At 43.9% G+C, this 15,322-nt stretch overlaps 1 protein-coding gene and 2 pseudogenes across 1 annotated transcript in view; 1 reads left to right on the top strand and 2 right to left on the bottom strand.

The window, feature by feature from the left end:
• LRRC49 (leucine rich repeat containing 49) overlaps nucleotides 1-15,322 on the top strand; it is a 170,716-nt gene that overhangs the window by 64,925 nt on the left and 90,469 nt on the right.
• Nucleotides 926-1,243, bottom strand: LOC102428152 (annotated as a pseudogene).
• LOC102421753 lies at nucleotides 2,114-2,888 on the bottom strand (annotated as a pseudogene).

A 15,322-nucleotide genomic window follows, 5' to 3' on the forward strand; every position in this document is an offset into this window, starting at 1 on the left:
AGTGGAGTTGCTGGGTCATATGGTAGCTCTATTCTTTTTTTTCTTTTTCTTTCTTTCTTTTCTTTTCTTTTCTTTCTTTTTTTTGCATTTGGATAGAATGAATGTCTTTCATATTTTCTTTGTATTTCTCTTCAATAATTGCTTGACCCAACATTTTTCTGTCTGCTCTATACTATGAAGATACAAATTAAAGGAGAATAGAAAAAAAAATTAAAGCATTAAATTGTACAAATTACAAATCTGTTCCAAATTAAATTAAATTAAATACACATTTAATCTGTTCCAAATTAAATTAAATTAAATACACATTTCAGTAAGAGATCTACAGTCAATGACTGCATTCTGGGAAGCCTCAGACACTGAGGCAGGGCTGACATTTGTGGGAGGAGATAAGAGACTGGCATCCAATCACAGTTAGCAGTGGGCTCGGGACCGCCCACCTGCCAGCTCCTGTCAGGTCATTGGCATTGCTGTGCAGGGAAGTGATTTGGGGGAAGGTAATAAGCAAGCTCCGATTCTGAGTTCATTACAACTTCTCAAGCATTTCCTCAGCCTACACAGTACAGGCTCACAAAGTAAACATGTTAAGGTAAGCAGTCAACTCGTTAGAGCCCAAACGCATTTTCTTGCTGTATTTATGTGGAACTCTGTCTACAATGGGCAACCGTGAAGAGGTTCCTCCACAGAACATGTCACAGGACCCAGCAGATCCAGTGGGTCTGCGGGATGCGAGGACCCTCGAGAGCTGGAGAGGACCCTCTAGCAAAGTCCGCGCTGCAGGCACCCCTCCCATCATCTGGCGTACCCTTAATGTAGTCTTCCACTTTGTTCCGGAAGTGCTCCTTGTCCCTCAGGTGATGCTCTCCAGCCTCAATATTCATTGGGTGATTGAAGTTCAGAAGATCAGTAAACAACAATTTAATCCCTAAACAACATCCTTTAGTGTCCTGGTGGGAGCCCCATCCATCGAATATTCTCTCAGTAAACTCAGACATATCTCGCCTGTCTCTGTGATGTTGGGGTGCCAGATCCTGGTCAAGCATCTCACTTTGGGCGACACCACATTGTATGCATCAGGAACTTCCATTTCAAACTGAAAATTTCCACCCTGGTAGTAACCCTCCTCTTTAACCAGCAACCTGTCTCTCACAGACACTCTCCGAGTGGAGTCAGAGGCTGTGGCTGGCATCCAGGACCCTTTGAGACCATCATCCCGCTTCAGTTTGCTCACCAGCTTCAGCATCACTGCTACCTTTGCCCTGGGCACCTGGAGACCAGTGAGGCAGGCCCCGTGCCCAACACCATTCCCACCAGCCCTTGCCTACGCAGCTCCTCACAGCTGCACCGGCTCCAGGGCGGTGGAAGGGAAGTGGGGGATGGGGCGGGGGGGAGACTCCAATGGAAGCTCTATTCTTAATTTTTTTTTAATTGAAAACTTTACTGGGAAAAAAATTCCAAATATTCATGTGAGATACAAACCCACTGTTGTTGCTTTGAGGCCTGTGGATTGGACATTTACATGAGTTGAATCCATTTCCTAGAAAATCTACAAGACAGGATCTTCCCTGCACTTGACCAAAAGGATAAAGCCAGCCTTTGTCATGCTGGGAGCCTAGAGTGAGGGGCCTGTGGAGGCTGGGGGACCACAGCATCATTCTCAGGACAGTGTGTGGCCCTCTCCCAGAAAAGGAGAGAAGTGGGAGGGCAGCAAGGTGGGTGGGTGCCCAGGACGGTCTTTTGGAGGTAGATGTGATCCCAGCCATGCACACAAGGCAGAGCCCGAAGGTGAGCTGACAGAACCCATGTCCTCTGCAGGCGGGGAGCCTGCTCTGGCCCTGGACCAGGAGGCACTTTGGACGGTTCTTCTGGAAATAAGAAAGCCTCTCAGGTTTTTATAGGCTGCTTACCTGTCTGCAGGCTCCTATTATGGGTGGGGAGACAGCAGCCTGCTTGGGGCTCCAGGTGCCAGGCTCATTCCAAAGGGCTGGTGAGGGAGGGTAGGGGCCTTCTCCCAGGGATGGCCTTTCGCTGGCTGATGCCTGAGCCTAAGTTTGAAAAGGGCAGAGACTAGAGAAGCCGACTTGTGTTCCAGGGGTGTTCCGAGGGGCGGGGCTCAGTCATCAGCCACAATAGAGAGGGCTCCGAGCTTGCTCAGTTTAGCTTCATTCTCCCGCTCCCACTGCTCATCAGGGTGGCCAGGCTGGTCAAGCTGTTGGGTTGGTCTCCAAAGATCTTATGCATTTCAGAGTAGTAGACAACCTGCGCTTGGATCAGGGGTTCAAAGCTGGGCTGGAAGTAGTTGAGTCGGCAGTTGTAGAACTGCCGCATCTCATCCAGGAGCTGCTTGTTCTTGGCCTCAAAGTTGTCCCGCACGGGCCGGAGCTCTTCTCGGGCCTGGTGGAGTTTGGCCAACACTATCCCTGTCTTCTCCTTTTCCTCGTACTTCTCCACCTTGGCCTGCAGCCTCCTGTAGTCCTGCAGGGCCTGCTCCCACCGTTTCACCGCCATGTTGAGGCTCGGGAAGACACTGCCAAACTTTTTCAAGGGCTTTTGAATCTGGTTCACCTTTTCCTGGTTGGAGGCGTCCATCTGTTTCATGGCCGTGTCCAGGGCTGTCACTATGTTCAGAAAGTCCTGGTCTTGTTTGCAGAAGGGATTAGAGAGCAAGTCCAAGGATATCTTCACAGCAGATTTGGACATGGCCAGGTCAGTATTGGTGCTCTTCTTCAAGTCCTTTTGCAGCTTCCTGGTCTGTTCTTCCAGCTGCTGCAGTTTTTCATACTCCTCTCAAAGTCTCTCTCCACTGTTGTGGGGACAATCTGTTTCTTGGGTTGCCCAATCTTGAAAGGAATCCAGCTCATGGTCCCGAACCTGGCCCAGCCGCCAGGGTCCGCTGCCACCACTTGGTTCTCGGGCTCTATTCTTAATTTTTGAGGAATCGCCAGACTGCTTTCCAAAGTGGTTGTACTAGTCTACACTCCCACCAGCAGTGGATGAGGGTTCCCTTTTTTCCACAACCTCTCCAACACTTGTTATGGTTTGTCTTGTTGATAATGGCTCTTCTAACAGGTGTAAGGTGATATCTCATTGTAGTTTTGATTTGCATTTCCCTAATTGCGAGTGAGGTTAAACATTTTTTTCAGTTATCTATTGGCTGTTTGTATGTCTTCTTGGGAGAGGTGTATTTTCAGGTCCTCTGCCCACATTTTGATTGGATTATTTGTTTGGTGTTGAGTTTGAGTTCTTTGTATATTTTTGAAATTAAACCTTTGCCGGAGCTACTGTTTGCAAATATCATCTCCCATCTGGTAGGCTGCCTGTTTGTTTTGTTGTCCATTTCTTTTGCTGTGCAGAAACGCTCCAGTTTGATATAGTCCCATTCATTTATTTTTGCCTTTACCTCCCTTGCCTTTGGGGTCAAGTCCATAAAATGTTCTCTACAAATCAGGTCCATAAGTTTGGTACCTATATTTTCTTCTATGTAACTTATAGTTTCAGGTCTTATATTTAGGTCTTTGATCCATTTTGAATTAATTTTTGTACATGGGGACACACTGTAATCCAATTTCATTCGTTTGCATGTGACTTACCAGTTTTCCCAGCACCATTTATTGAGGAGACTATCTTTACTCCAATGTGTATTTCTGGCTCCTTTGTTGAAAATCATCTGTCCATATACATGTGGTTTTATAGCTGGGCTCTCTATTCTGTTCCACGGATCTGTGTGTCTGTTTTTCTGCCAATACTATGCTGTTTTATTATCGTAGCTCTGTAATATAATTTGAAGTCAAGTAGCGTGATACCTCCAGCTTCGTTCTTTTTGTTCTTACAAGATTGCTTTGGCTATTCGGGGTCTACAGCCAAGTTGCAGGATACAAAATCAATGTGCAAAAATCCATTGCCCTCCTGTATACCAACAACAAAACTTCAGAAAAATAAATGGGAAAAAACAATTTAGTTGCAATAGTAACCAAAAGAATAAAATACCCCGGAATAAACTTAACGAAGAATATGAGAGACCTATATGTTGAAAATTACAAAGCATTACTAAAAGAGATGAAAACGATACATCAAAATGGAAAAAATATCCCATGTTCATGGATTGGAAGAATCAGCATAGTTAAAATGGCCATATTACCAAAAGCAATATGCAGATTTAATGCAATCCCCATCAAAATCCTAATGTCATTTTTAAAAGAAATAGAATGAGAAATCATCAGATTTGTATGGTTACTTTTTACGTAATATCATCTAAGTGCCTAAGTTCCCTGTTTTCTTTTTTCAATTGAGTCAATTATAATATTGTCTTAAGTTTAAGGTATACAATGTTTTGATTTGATGCACTTATATATTGCAAAATGATTACCACTATAACATTAGCTATATTAAATGACATAATTATCATTTTGTGTGTGTGCTGAAGAACAATTAAAACCTAGTCGCTTTGCACTTTGAAGTTTATATGTTGACTATGGTCACTATGCTGGGCATCAGGTCCCCAGTCATCCCCTGTTTTCTTATTTTCTCCTTTACTATCATGCTGCTTATAATAGTATTTTTAAAAAACTATGTATTTTTTTGCTGTATGATTTCCACTTTCCTGCCCATAAAATACATTATATATAATATATAGCATGTTGTTCTTCCAATTGGGTTCCTGCCTTTTAGTCTTGCATCTATAATTAATTATTGAATGCTCATCATTAGTCATTTTGCTCAGGTTTCCTCCATCATCTCATAGTGGATGGAGCTCATCCAGTATATTGCTCAAGAAGCTACCTTGCTTGTTTAAAAGTTTTTCTATATCTTGATACTTAAAGAACAGCTTGTCTAAATAGAAAATTGTAAGTTCAATCATTCTTTCTGAGTTGTTTTTTAATATGGCTCCATTGTTACTTTGCATTATAAGCTGTGTTTAGGGTATTTGATGCCAGTATGAACTTCAATTTTGATCCTTGTACTTGAAGGGTTTTTTTGTTTGTTTGTTTTGATTTTTTATTTCTTTTTACAATTTAATCGTTTTATTAGGATATGTTTTCAAAGTGATTATTCTGGTTAAGTTTCCCAGTTATCTCTTAGACCTTTTCAGTATGTACATTTTAGTACTAGTATTTTCTTACTTCCAGAAGTTTTCTTGGGATGTAGTTTTAAGTATTCTATTCAATTGTTTTATCTTTATCTTTAGAACCTCTTGTTTTCCCTACTGTTTTCTTTCTTTGGCCTTCTTTTATTTCAGCCACATACTTTTGATCCATTTTGTTTCTGTGCCTCATTTTCACTCTCTTTGTTGCTTCTCTGGCTTGCTTCAATGTTTCTAGTAAAATTTTATTTGGATCTGTTCTCCCATGGGGCTTTGTGATTTAATCTTTGAATCTGGGATGGTTTTGACGTTTTATTTCACACATTTTCTATGTTGAATCTACTCTTTTTAAAATTTCTTCCTGTTTATTGTCCATTTCTGCCTTTAATTTTTGAATTTCTTACATCGAAATGCTTTTCATACCTCCAAATGCTTACGTGAGGATATTTAATTTAGTGTGGAATGTTTTGTTACACTTTTCTTCTTCATGCGTTATTTTGAGGGGGGGGGGATTTTTATGAACTTGAGTAGGTTTGATGTTCTAACCTTAAAATACTTAGTATAAATTAAGTCTGTTTTTACCATTTTATTTTGTTGGTTTGGGTGGTTTACAAGAATCTTAGGTCAGGGGTGCCTTCTTCTGTCAGTGTAGCATAGTATTGTATGTATGTGTGCGTGCACACAAATGTGTGTATGTGTGGAGAAAGGGTTGTCTATCTTTTTATTAATTAATTAATTTATTTATTATCTGCACTAATAAAAGAGAAACATGCAAATTGGTGTCACTCGGCTATTCCCACCAACCAATCAGGATGAGTATGCAAATTAACCCAACAAAGATGGCGGTTAATTTGCATATGCAGGCACGGAGCGAAGACTGAAGGCTCCGCCTGAGCGAAGACTGAAGATGACTGAAGACTGAAGACGACTGAAGACTGAAGAGGCTTGCCTTCTCTGCTGCAGTCAGAGCAGAGAAGCTTCGAGGCTTGGCTTCTCTGCTATGGCTGGAGCGAAGGCCTGGGTCCCAGGTGCCAGAGGAAAACCGGTGCCGGCAGCCAGGGGAAGGAAGGCCTATTGCACAGATCTCTTCGTGCAACGGGCCTCCAGTTAAATATAATTTAATTTTTTCTGTCACCATTTATCCCCCCATAAACTCGTCCACCTCCTCCCACTCCTTCTCTGCTCCCCCTCCTCCCTATAATCACCACATTGTTGTTCATATCCATGAGTTCTTTCCCTTTTTTTTTTTCCTTTTTTGCTCAATGCCTCCACACCCCCAGCACTCCCTTGGATAATTAGTGATTTTGAGCATTTTTTCATGTCTCTTGGCCTGTATGTCCACTTTGGAGAAGTGTCTATTTAGGTCCTTTAGGCTATTTTGAGTACAGCGGCTTTGTAGTATAACTTGATATCTGGTATTGTGATTCCTCCAACTTTGTTCTTCTTTCTCAAGATTGCTGTGGCTATTCAGGGATTTTTTTTTTTTATTCCATATAAATTTTTGAAGTGTTTGTTCTAGGACTGTGAAATATGCTGTTGGTATTTTAATAGGGATTGCATTGAATCTATAGATTGCTTTGGGTAGTATAGACATTAAAATGTCTATGAATACCAATCCATGAATACGGTATATTATTCCATTTGCTATTCTTCCTCTGTCTCTTTTTTCAACATCCTGTAGTTTTCAGGTCTTTTACCTCCTTGGTTAAGTTTATTCCTAAGCATCTTAATTTTTTTGTTGCAAGGGAAATGGGATTGTTTTTGGATTTTTTTAAATTTCTCTTCCTGAGAGTTCACTATTGGTGTATAAAAATGCTATGGATTTTTGGTTGTTAATTTTGTATCCTGCTATGTTTCTGAATTCATTTATTAAATCAAGTAGTTTTTTGAAGTAATCTTTAGGATTTTCTATGTATAGGATCTTGTCATCTGCAAATAATGAGAGTTTTACTTCCTCTTTTCCAATTTGGATGCCTTTTATTTCTTCTTCTTGTCTGATCTCTAAGGCCAGGACTTCCAGAACTATGTTGGGGAAAGAGGGCATTCCTGTCTTGTTCTGTTTTTCGGGGAAATGGTTTTAGTTTTTGCCAGTTGAGCATGATTTTGGCTGTAGGTTTGTCATATATGTCCTTTATTAGGTTGAGGTATGTTCCTTCTATTTCCACTTTGCTGACAGTTTTTATCAAAAAAGAGTGTTGAAAAACAAAACAAAAAAGAGTGTTGGATTTTGTCAAATGCTTTTTCTGCATCAATTATTATGATCATGTGATTTTTGCTTGCAATCTGTTTATGTGCTGTATCACATTTATTGATTTGAGAATCTTGTACCAGCCTTGCTTCTTCAGAATAAATCCCACTTGTTCATGATTTATGATCTTTTTAATGTGTTGCTACAGCTGGTTTGCTAAAATTTTGCTGAGGATTTTAGCATCTATGTTTATCAGGGATATTGGCCTGTAGTTCTCTTTCTTTGTCATGTCTTTATCTGGTTTTGGAATTAGGGTGATGCTGGCCTCATAAAAAGTTTGGAAGTGTTCCTTACTCTTGAATTTTTTGGAATAGTTTGAGGATCAGAGGTGTTAGTTCTTCTTTGAATATTTGGTAAAACTTCCCTGTGAATCTGTCTGGACCATGGCTTTTGTTCACTGGTGTTTATTTATTTATTTATTTATTTTTAAAATATATTTTATTGATTTTTTACAGAGAGGAAGGGAGAGAGATAGAGAGTTAGAAACATCGATGAGAGAGAAACATAGATCACGTGCCTCCTGCACACCCCCTACTAAGGATGTGCCCGCAACCAAGGTACATGCCCTTGACTGGAATCAAACCTGGGACCCTTGAGTCCGCAGGCTGATGCTCTATCCACTGAGCCAAACCGGTTAGGGCTGGATGTTTTTTTTATTACTGCTTCAATTTCATCAGTAGTTATCAGCCTATTCCAGGTTTTCTGATTCTTACTGATTGAGTTTTGGAAGGTTGTATTTTTCTAGGAATATGTCCATTTAGACCAGGTTGTCCCGTTTGTTGGAGTAAAGTAGTTCATAGTATTTTATTACAATCCTATGTATTTCTGTGGGGTCAGTTGTTACTTCACCTCTTTCATTTCTGATTTTGTTTATTTGGGTCCTCTCTTTTTGTTTTCTGGTGAGCCTGGCTATGGATTCATCAATCTTGTTTATCCTTTTGAGAACCAGCTCTTGATTTTATTGATATTTTGTATTGTTTTTTTAGTTTCTATTTATTTATTTCCACTCTGATTTTTATTATTTCCTTCCTTATGCTTGTTCTGGGAATTGCTTGTTGTTCTCTTTCTAATTCGTTAAGTTGTAGTGTTAGATAACTTATTACCAGTTTTTCTTATTTTCTGAGGTAGACCTATCGTGCTATGAACTTCCCTCTCAGGTCTGCTTTCACTGTGTCCCATAGAATTTAGTCTGTTCATCTTCATTTGCTTCCAGGTTGTATTTTATTTCTTCTTTGATCTCTTTGGTAACCCATTCATTGTTAAATAGCATGCTATTTAGCCTCCATATATTGATTGTTTTTGAGTGTTTTTATTATAGCTGATTTCTAATTTCATCCCATTGTGGTCTAAGAAAATACTTGATATTTATCCTTGAATTTGTAGAGACTTAGCTTGTGTCCTAACATGTGGTCTATATTTGAAAATGTCCCATTTGAAAATGTATATTCCACTAGAGGCCCGTTACAGGAAGATTCCTGCAAGAATAGTGCTTCCTTGGGCCTATTCCTGCAAGAATAGGGCTTCCTCAGGCTGGAGCGAAGCAGAGAAGGGACACTGCCTCGCTCCCTCCTGTCTCTACCACCTTGGCTCCCTCCCATCTCTGCCACCTCGGCTCCCTCCCTTCTCCCCTGTTTCACTCCCTCCCTTCTCCGCTCCCTTGCTCCCTCCCTTCTCCCCTGCCTCACTCCCTCCCTTCTCCGCCACATCTCTCCCTCCCATCTCTGCTGCCTCACTCCCTTCCGGGTCCGCTGCCTCAGCTCCGCTCCCGTCTCCGTTCCCTTCTCCGCCATTTTGCTCCCTTCTGCAGCGCTTGGCTTCCTACTACACTGTCTTCAGTCTTCGCTCTGGGTCGGGTCACACACGGGTCGCCCGGATGGCGGCCGGGTGGGCCGGTGGATGGCGCTGTCCCGCCCGCCTGCAGTATGCAAATTTAACGGCCATCTTTGTTGGGTTAATTTGCATACTCTTCTGATTGGCTGATGGGCATACCAAAGGTATGGTCAATTAGCATCTTTGTCTTTTATTAGTGTAGGCTAGAGGCCCGGTGCACAATAATTTGTGCACTCGGGGGGGGGTCCCTCAGCCCAGCCTGTGCCCGCTCGCAGTCTGGGACCCCTCGGGGGATTTCCACCTGCTGGCTTAGGCTTGCTCCCCGGGGGATTGGGCCTAAGCTGGCAGTCAGACATCCCTCTTGCAGCCCGGGAGCCCTCGGGGGATGCTCACTTGCCAGCGGGGAGCAGGCCTAAACTGCAGTTGGACATCCTTAGCGCTGCTGAGGAGGCGGGAGAGGCTCCCGCCACCACCGCTGTGCTGGTAGCCATCAGCCTGGCTTGTGGCTGAGCAGAGCTCCCCCTGTGGGAGTGCACTGACCACCAGGGGGCAGCTCCTGCATTGAGTGTCTGCCCCCTGGTGGTCAGTGTGTGTCCTAGTGACCAGTCATTCCCAGTCGTTCTGCTGTTAGGGTCAATTTGCATAATATTACCCTTTTATTATATAGGATAGAGGCCTGGTGCACAGGTGGGGCCGGCTGGTTTGCCCTAAAGGGTGTCCCAGATCAGGGTGGGGGTCCCTACTGGGGTGCCTGGCCAGCCTGGGTGAGGAGCTGAGGGCCGTTTTTAGACTAGCCACACCCCCTTCAGGATGGGGGTCCCCACTGGGGTGCCTGGCCAGCCTAGGTGAGGGGCTGATGGCTGTTTGCATGCTGGTCAAGCCCCCCAGTGGGGACCCTCAGCCCATGGGGGTGTGGCCAGCCTGGGTGAGGGGCTGAGGGCTGTTTTCAGGTTGGCCACACCCCTTTCAGGGTAGGAGTCCCCACTGGGGTGCCTGGCCAGCCTGGGTGAGGGGCTGATGCCTGTTTGCAGACTGGCCAAGCCCCCCAGTGATCCAAGCTCCCAGCCTCTCCTTTTTTTCTTTTTTCGGGGATTTATTTATCTTCTATAATTGAAACTTTGTAGCCTTGAGCGGAGTGGAGGGCTGGCCAGGGCAGGTGGGAAGCTTGGCTTCCTCCATCGCCAGGGGCAACCCAAGCCTCCTGCTTGCTCCAGCTCTGTGGTCTCTGCCATCTTAGTTGGGTTAATTTGCATACTCGCTCCTGATTGGCTGGTGGGCGTTGCTTGAGCGTAGCAGATGGACAGTTAATTTGCATGTTTCTCTTTTATTATATAGGACTAGTAGCCTGGTGCACGAAATATGTGCACTGGGGTGGGGGCGGGAAAGGAGCCCCTCAGTCTGGCCTGTACCCTCTCCAATCTGAGACCCCTCAGGGAATGTCCGACTGCCTGTTTGTGCCCACACTTTTAACAGATAACAGCTCCATTGTTGTTTCTTTCTTCTCATGCTTAAAACCATTGGAATTAGTAGGTATTCAAAGTGTGTATATATTTTGGGGAGACACCCTATATATCTCTAGTCAGCGGTGAAAGAAACCAACAGCAGATTTGGAACCCCCCAACAGGGAACCTCGCTCACTCCCCACATTACTCCCCACTTCACTTTCCACCTTCGTGGGCAGTGGGAGAATCAACGTTTTCTCTCATTAATTCAGAAAAGCATGTCCTGTCACCCACTGCCCGGCAGGAGTGCGCTAGGCCCCAAGCAAGCAAGGCTCAGTCAGGGCAGCCTTCGCTCATGGGTGCTGGCACCCAAAGTGCACATTCCTCCTCTACAGTCGCCCCGACTATCCCACTGTTTCACTGAGAGGACGGAATTCCTCTCCGCCTCTGGGTTCTTGATCTTGAACGCTGACCGAAGGCACCTCAGCGAGGGCCGCCTGCACCCACCAGGTGTGTCTGTCTGCACCTGCTCCTGCCTCAGCACCTGCATTAACCCCCTAGAGGTGATCCCGTCGCTGCACTGGCCTCCTGTGGGAACAGGGTGTCACCACTTCGCCCTCTCACTGTCATCTCACAGGCGCCCACCCTCAGCACCGAGAACACCCAGACACTCTCCAAAGGACGTGAGCGTGTCAGAGGGGATGTGTGCACATCCTGTGGGGGTGTTAGGCATGCTGGGGTTGATGGAAGTGCGGCAGAGAGGCGGGGGGCGGGGGGGAACTTGTGCACACCTCAGTCTGTGACTGTTGTAGGTGCGCGAGGGTGACAGTGTGCTTGGGGATGTTCGCACGCAAGTGGGGGAGGAGAGGATGTGCACATCGGAGGCCTCTGGCTTTGCAGATCCACAAACCCCTGTGGTGCAGCCAGGAGGACATCAGTCTGGCCCGCCACGGTGGCTGTCCTTGTGATCCTGCACCTTCTGGGCCAGGAGGCAGGACTTGCGCAGCCACTCCTGGGCGCTGATGGCCTGCAGGCGCTACTTCAGCTCAGCCTGCAGGCTCCGCTTGGCGCGCTCACAGCTGCCACCGCAGCCATGTGCGATCACAGGCCTCCCTCCGCTGGTCTGCCTCCCCTGTCCAGAGGCTCTCTGTGCTGCTCACCTGCCCGGAGTGACTGGGGCTGGGCGGAAGCCAGGCGTCCTGTCCTGCCCTGCCCAACCTCTGCCACTCCGCCCCTGTGTGCGCTGCCACCCCGCCCAGCGGGGTCAAAGATCTGGGTCCCCGTCCCCGCGGGCGGCCTCTCGCGCTGCAGCCCCACCTTCAGTATGCAACTTAGCCGCCATCTTGTTGGCGGTTAATTTGTGTATAGCACTGATTAGCCAATGGGAAGCGTAGAGGAGGTATGGTTAATTACCCTATTTGTCTATTATTAGATAGGATAGCTTTGAAGTGGAATGTTCTGAAGATGTCAGTTAGTTCCACTTTTCTAGAGTGTCACTTAGGATTACTGTTTCCTTATTAATTTTTTTGTGTAGAAGATTTATCCAGTGATTTTAGTAGGGTATTAAAGTCCCCTACTATGATTATATTGCTGTTGATCTCTCCCTTGATATCCTCCAGAAGTTTTTTTTTTTATTTAGATGCATATATGTGTACCAGAGTTATATCTTCTTGTTGTATTGATCCCTTTAGTATTATGACGTGGCCTTCCTTATCTCTTGTTATGGCCTTCACTTTGAGGTCTATTTTGTCAGATACAAGTATTGCTACCCCAGCTTTTTCTTTCCATTCCCATTTTCCTGGAAAAAAAAATGTCATCCCTTCACTTTCAGTATGTGTGAGTCCTTTATTCTAAGGTGGGTCTCTTGTAGACAGCATATATGTGGGTCATATTTTCTTATCCATTCAGCTACCCTGTTTTTGATTGGAGTATTTAATCCAATTATGTTTAAGGTTTTTATTGATAGGTACTTGTTTGTTGCCATTTTTATTCTGTATGCCTGTGTTCCTTCTTCCCTTTCTATTCTTCTTTTCACAGCAGTCCCTTTAGCATTTCTTGCATTGGTGGCTTGGTAGTGATAAACTCCCTTAGCCTTTTCTTTTGTCTGTGAAGCTCCTGATTGCACCTTCAATTTTAAATGATAGCCTTGAAAGGTAGAGTATTCTTGTATTCAGTCCCTTCCTTTGCATCAGTTTGTATACTTCATTCCATTCCCATCTGCCCTGATGTGTTTCTGTTGAAAAATCACAGTTGATAGTCTAATGGGAGATTCCTTGTAGGTAACTTTCTGTCTGTCTCTGGAAGCCTTTAAGATTCTTACTATGTCATTGACGTTTGCCAATTTAATTATGATGTGTATTGGTGTTGGACTTTTTGGGTTCATCTTGTTTGGGACTCTGTGTTTCTTGGACTTGTGTGACCCTTTTCTTCCCCAAATCAAGGAAGTTTTCTGTCATTATTTCTTCAATCAGGTTTTCTATTCCTTGCTCAGCTTCCTCTCCTTCTGGCACCCCTATTATGCTGATGTTGTTTCGTTTCATGTTGTCCCAAAGCTCCCTTAGACTCTCCTCCTGCTTTTTCATTTTTTTTCCAGTTTCTTCTGTGCTTGGATGTTTTCTCTACCTTGTCTTCTAACTAGCTGATTTGGTCCTCAGCTTCTTTTAGTCTACTGTTATAATCTTCCATTGTGTTCTTTATTGCAGTTCTATTATTCTTAATTTCCTCTTGATTCTTACATATGTTGGTTAATTTCTCACCCAGATGTTTGAGCATCCTTATAAACATTATTCTGAATTCTTTCTTTGACAAATTGCTTGCCTCCATTTCATTTAGTTCCTTCTCCGGTGTTTCCTCCTGTTCATTCATTTGGGTGTTGTTTCTTTGTCTCCCCATTTTTGCTGTCATTATGTAATTATTTCCTTGTATTAGATCAAACTGGCATGCCACCCAGATTTTTTAATTGGCCTTATGTGGAAGATGTTTTGTGGGACCCCATGGTGCAATCTCTTAAGTCTCCTGAGCTGGGTGTTCTGGGTAGGCTCTCTACTTGAGATTATTAGGTTCTCCTCATGTAGTTGGGTCTTGAATGTTATTGTACCGTTCATGGATTGAATCTCATCTCAGTGTCGGGTGTCTGATTATGGTGTTCACTCACTGCCACCAATAAAAAGAAAAAATTAAAAAAGAATATGGGGAGAAAACACAATAAAACAAACAAACATACCAAAAATTACAAACAAAAATCACCCAGAAAAAGCAGAGGGACAGAATCTGTAGATGCAGAGCTTAAATAAAGAAAATAAGATTAATAAATTGGAAGAACAGGGGAAAGAACTTGGTTTAGAGAGAGGAAGGAGAAAAGAAATAAGACAAGAAGAAGAGTAAATACATAAATTAAAACAAATTTTTTTGAAAAGGGGAATAGAGGAGAGAACACATAGGCCTGCATTTAGGAAGTAAGACAAGTTAAAAAATTAGGACAAGAAAAGAAGATAGAAAAAAATTGTAAAATTGAAGGAAAATTAAGGAGAAGGGGAAATATATGAATAAACCAACAGAAACTAGAATAATAGCACATTAATAAAGCAGATAAGATCTATTTTAAAAAGGGGAAAAAAGAAAAAGTGAAAAACTAAAACAGAGAAAGGAAAAGAAAAACGGGAGAAAAAAGAGCAGAGAGGAAGAAAAGGGTGTAAAAAAGAAAAAGGAAAGAAAAAAAAATAATTTTTTTTAAAAAAAGCAAAGTGTTGTTCCCTTCAGCTGAGTTTCAATGCCCCATGGGACCCCACTCTTGTTTTTTCTGCCAATTATGGGCTTCCTAGTAAGTACTTAGGTGTTAACTACTGTCAGGCACTGTCATTTGGCTTTTAGCACCCTGCTTGAAGCTCCAACCAATTCACAGGTCCTCTGCTTATGTCTGTCTCCACAGGCCTTGGCTGCAAGCAGGAAGGGCCAATATGCCCTCTTTACCTGTCTGCCAATTGTCAATCTTAATCACTTAAACATCTGTTTCTGACAGGGCTTTAGGTGGGGTTGGTGCTGTTTCGCTTTCAGGGAATATGATGGATGATTTTCCTGACCCAGAGCTTCTCCTCCGTGAGTGGCCCAAAATATTACTCTGCCCTTGGCTGGACAGAGATCCTTGTATGGAGACCAATGGGGTTGGCTGGCACCCTGGAGTTTTAATCAGTCTGGTTCCCAGAATAGTGGGGTGGATATGGCCTCTCTTCCAATCCAGTCACTGAGGGCTCGTCGAGACTATTCAGACCCATATTCTTGGCTTCTGCCTTTGTTTCCTCTGTAAAGCTCAAAATGCAGTGTGTGGCAGACTGTATCTCCTGCCCTGAGACTGTTGGGAGGGTCTAGCTTCTCTTTGGAGAAATAGCCGCTTAGGTTTGGAAGCCTAAGAACGTCCCAATGCAAGACTCCTGACCATGTCTCCCTGCCCTGCTTCCCTCCCCTGCCTTTCCTTGGGCACCTTAAGTCTGTGCCTCCCTTCCTGCACCAAAGCCTCGGGTAATGATTGCAATGGAAAAGTTCTATGTTCTGAGTTTAGAGAATAAAAACAAAGACAAAACAAAACCAACAACGAAACTGGCTTTCTCTCCCCCCAGCATCACACTGCTTTCCCCTCACAGCACAGCCTCTTGCAGCTGTGGTCTTGAGACCTGACTCCCCAGCAGCCAGTATCCCGCCACTTTTCCTTTTTAAAGTTGGTTGTTT

This window comes from Myotis lucifugus, unplaced genomic scaffold, assembly GCF_000147115.1.
Source record: "Myotis lucifugus unplaced genomic scaffold, Myoluc2.0 scaffold_41, whole genome shotgun sequence".
Lineage (NCBI taxonomy): Eukaryota > Metazoa > Chordata > Mammalia > Chiroptera > Vespertilionidae > Myotis > Myotis lucifugus.